The sequence below is a fragment of the Lactuca saligna genome, chromosome 1 (genome assembly GCF_052625555.1).
Source record: "Lactuca saligna cultivar CGN05327 chromosome 1, ASM5262555v1, whole genome shotgun sequence".
Classification (NCBI taxonomy): Eukaryota; Viridiplantae; Streptophyta; class Magnoliopsida; order Asterales; family Asteraceae; genus Lactuca; species Lactuca saligna.
The window spans coordinates 86,419,377-86,423,937 of record NC_136417.1 but is presented as its reverse complement, the minus strand read 5'-3'; positions in this window follow the sequence as shown (position 1 = coordinate 86,423,937).

Sequence of the window (4,561 nt, the reverse complement as noted above, 5' to 3'; positions counted from 1 at the left end):
TCTATACGGGACTGACTATCCCGCACCTGGCTTCTAGCTACAGTCGAACCGAAAGGTTCAAGGGTGACAAAATTCATAGTGATATTGGCCTTCCTTTGCCATATGTAGTCTTTAGTATGGTTATAGAACTCGCAATTTGGATAACAAAGATTTACTTTATAGTAATAATGGGTGAAGTAACCAGTTTACTTGGAATATATATTAGTTTTATAAACGTGTTAAAACTAATACATTTTTAGCATACATCTTTTACATTATTTTTCGGGTCTGTAAACTAACACACACTTTACAAGGGTAACCAGGCTTTCAATATACATCTTTCACATTAGGAAAATATAGGATTTTCATGGGTAATCACAATTCATAACCCGAACAATGTAACATAACAGAACAACTAACCTTTACTTTCAGTATACACCTTTCACATTACGAAAATTTGGGATTTTCCTTGGGTTGTAACATTTTCAGAAATCTAAAGGAATCTTGTACGTTTTCATAAAAACAAACTGCTTATGAACTCACCAGCATTATGCTGATTTTTAAAATGCTTGTATTCTCAGGTTCTACTTAGATAGGTACCCGCATCCTTTTGTAGAAGACGGAGCGAATGGAAGTCACATCTTTCTTTTGTTTAAGTTTATGTATCTATGAAAACTTGTAACACTTTACTTTTCAACTGATGTAATAAAATATATGTAATGTAATGTATTGTGTTTTACTTCGCTTACTATGTACATTGGTTATGATATTCACATGAAGTCACCTCCGCCCCGAGACGTTTCCGCCTTCGGTTTCGGGGTGTAACAGATTGGTATCAGAGCCCTTGTTTATAGTGAACTGAGTATACCAAACCTTACATGGTATAAGACTATAAACATTAAGGGGCCTAAGTGCTCTGAACTAAAAGTATATTTCAAAATATAAGTATTTTTAAAAACATACAAGTATACCTAACCGTCGAGATCCGTAACTACAAGTACAACAAAACATAAATAAATGGGTGTTGTACGTCGCGGTTAAACCTGGGTAGTTATGTAGTCGTGTCTAGGGTCAATATATCCTGATGAACTATACTCATTCGAGACACGGCCAACATGTGTCCGAGAGTGACAGTGGTGTTCGACATGCCTAAAACTTACCCAAATACCCCAAACAATGAGTCGTCGTCGCAGCGAATCATGAAATACTATGGGAGTATTTCTAGATCCAACTTTGTTGTAGAAAATTCTCATTCAAGCGTTGCCCCTCGATCATTCCTTTACCGATAGTTTATCTGCCTTGAAAATTCTACCACTTAATAGAATTATATGTTTGTCTTAAGGAGATATCCCTTCTATCATATCTCTTGATTTAATGCAAAGGACTTACCATCCTCTTTTTCCTAATCACTTTAGATCAAAATGTCTTCAATGGAAGGATCCAATTCAAGTAACAACAACCCTCCATTGCCACCTCCTTCTCGAGTTGACCTAGTCGTGTTCCAGTTGGCTATTTCTGCCACAGTGACTACCCTATTAACATATTTGTGCTCTAACCGGTTCAGCGGACCAGGAAGTATCACCAACCCCCAAAACCATGAAAATGTTCAGGAGCATCAGAACGAGCGTAAAAAGAGTAAGAAGGCTTTCTGGAAAAAGCGAAAGGATCAGAGTTCACAAGGACCCTCCAAGAGGCATGAATTTATGGCAGTTCAAGCTGCCGCTACTCCTGTTGCTGTGTCTATAGTTCAAGCTACCACTACTCCAGTTGTTGCGCCTACAACTCAAGAACCTATCACTGGGTATGCTGGCAATCACCCTTGGTGCAACAGTTGCAGTTATCACCATCGTATCCCTGGCCCATGTCGTGAGTTGATCTGCAAAAGATGTGGCAAAAAGGGCCACTCCGCTCGAACCTGCAGAACACCAGTTCATCTAATCAATCAAGCTTCCGGATCGAGTACTGTTCGAGCCTGGTATGGTTGTCGAGAGACCGGGCATTTCAAGCAAAACTGTCCAAAAGCAACAACCACCAACAACGTCAACAACACCGAGATGGTTTTAGCCATGAAGCAAGATGAGGAGGCAGCCACTGATCCCACGACCGCCGCGGGTATACTTCTTTTCGACAATTCTTATGCTCGCATCCTTTTCGAATTTAATGTCAAGAAAGTTTTATTAGTCATTCATTCAAATATCTTCGTAAACATAGCCCTCGTCTAATAACCGAAACATTTACCGTCAATATGGTTACCAGTAAGAATGAGTGCACTAACAACTTATCCGCAAGTTGTATCCTTACATTGAGTAATCATTCCTTCCTCATTCAGTTGATGTCAGTTCAATAAAGAGCTTTGATGTTATCTTTGGCATGTATTAGTTGAGTTCTAATCATACTGATACACTTTGTTATAAAATTCATCTCAATCTCCCCTCTGACTGGACCCTCATGATATATGATGTCAAGCTTAGCTCAAATTTTCGCATCATTCCCTGTATTAAAGTTCGAAAATGTCTGCAAAGGAGTGTCGGGTATTCCTAGTCCATACAATCAGCAAGAAACAAGAAGTTAAAGACCTCTAGAGCATCCCCGAAAACTGTAGTATTACTGATATATTCCCGAAGAGCTCCCGAGACTTCCTCCCGAACGTCAAGTCGAGTCTTGTATCGACTTAATCCCTGGAACTACCTTCGCAGCCAAATCTCCGTACCATTTTTGCCCCAACAGAAATGCAGGAGTTATCCAGTCGACTTAATGAGTTGACCGTCAAAACCGATATCCTCTTTCCCGAATAGATGACTTCTTCGATAATATCTAGGAGTTGGTTACTCCTCGAAGATAGACCCTAGATCAAGACACCATCAGCTACGAGTTCGTGAGGATAATGCTTCCAAGACAGTATTCAGGACTCGATAGGATCACTAAGAGTTCGTATTGATATCCTTCGGTCAAACCATTTTCCCTTGATCACATAGTGAGTGATGAAGACATACGCGTAGATCCTCATAAGATCGAAGCAATAGAGAATTGGTCGGCACCGAAGACACACATAGAAAACCTGTCAATTCTTGGGTTTCGCCGGCTAGTATTGCAGACCCATTCAGAAAATTCTTCCAGAATCACCAAACCCCTAACCACTCCGACACAGAAAGGTGTACCCTTTGAATTGTAGTAAAAGGGTGAGATACATCATTCCAAGCATTGAAGTAAAACTTATACATCACACCTAACCTTTCCCTGCCAGAAGAAACAAAGGACTTCATTGTCCTTTGCAGTACATCCAATCAGAGTTTAGATTATGTGCTTAGGCAAGAAGGAAAAGTTGTCGTTCACGCCTTGAGACAAACAAAAGGCACACGAAGTTAACTATACAACTCACGACTTAAAATTTGGAGCAGCAGTCCCTGCACTAAAGAATGTGAGACATGATCTCAATGGAACCAAGTACACGAATTTCACTAACCTTGAGAGACTACAACATAGCTTCGATCAGAAAGACATAAACATGAGGCGCCCTTAACCGAAAAGGAAAGCTTAGACAGCAAGAATAAGACATTAACAATGACCATCTAGACCCGTTTACTCGCTCAGACCTGAGAAGCCTAGTCAGAAACCCTCGAGACTGTCCCAACAACCTAGATACCCGAATAGAAATAGTAAATAATCAACATGGACTTCCCAATCAATTTATACAATTATCCCGAGTGATTATGATACCATTTGGGAATGGTCGATCCTTTGATAAAATCCGTTCACTTCCCTCCGATCAGAGAATCATCCAATATGGAAAGACTCACTCGAACCCACATCCAAGAAGTAGTCTGACTGCATAGTATACCTGCATCCATTATCTTTGGTTGAGATAGCAAGTTTACCTCAAGATTTAGGCAGATTCCTTTCGAAAACTCACGAAACCAAGCGAGACATGAGTATAACTTATCATCCTCAGACAATTGGACAGAGTGAGAGAGTTATTCAGGTCATGGAATACATGCTGGGAGCATGTGTCATAAATTAGTAAGCAACTTGGGATACCCCTTTACCTTTGATCGAGACCTCGTAAAATAACAGTTATCACACCAGTATCCAGACTACACCATTTGGAACCCTCTACAGTCAAAAGTACAGATTTCTTTGTGTTAGGTTAAGATGGGAGACACGCAACTAACCTAGAGTCAATTCCCCCGGTAGTACCCACATTGGTTCTGAAACCATCCGCGGAACCGTCTAGAAGATCATCCAGACCCGAGAACAATTGAAAACTTCCCGAGATCGACATAAGAGTTACACCAATGTACAATGGAAACCTCTAGAATTCCAGGTTGGAGATCGTGTCCTGCTAATGGTCTCGCCCTGGAAAGACATGACACACTATGGAAAGCACAGAAAGTTTAACTCGTGGTACATTAGACCATTTGAGATCCTCATTTGGATCAAACCCGTAGCCTTCGAACTCCGAGTACCTTCAGAACTTAGAAATATCCATCCTGTCTCCCACGTTCCGAATCTTTATAAATACTTGTCCAATGAAACCTTAGTAATTCCTCTTGAACAAATCGAGACCATAAACCGAGAGATCAAA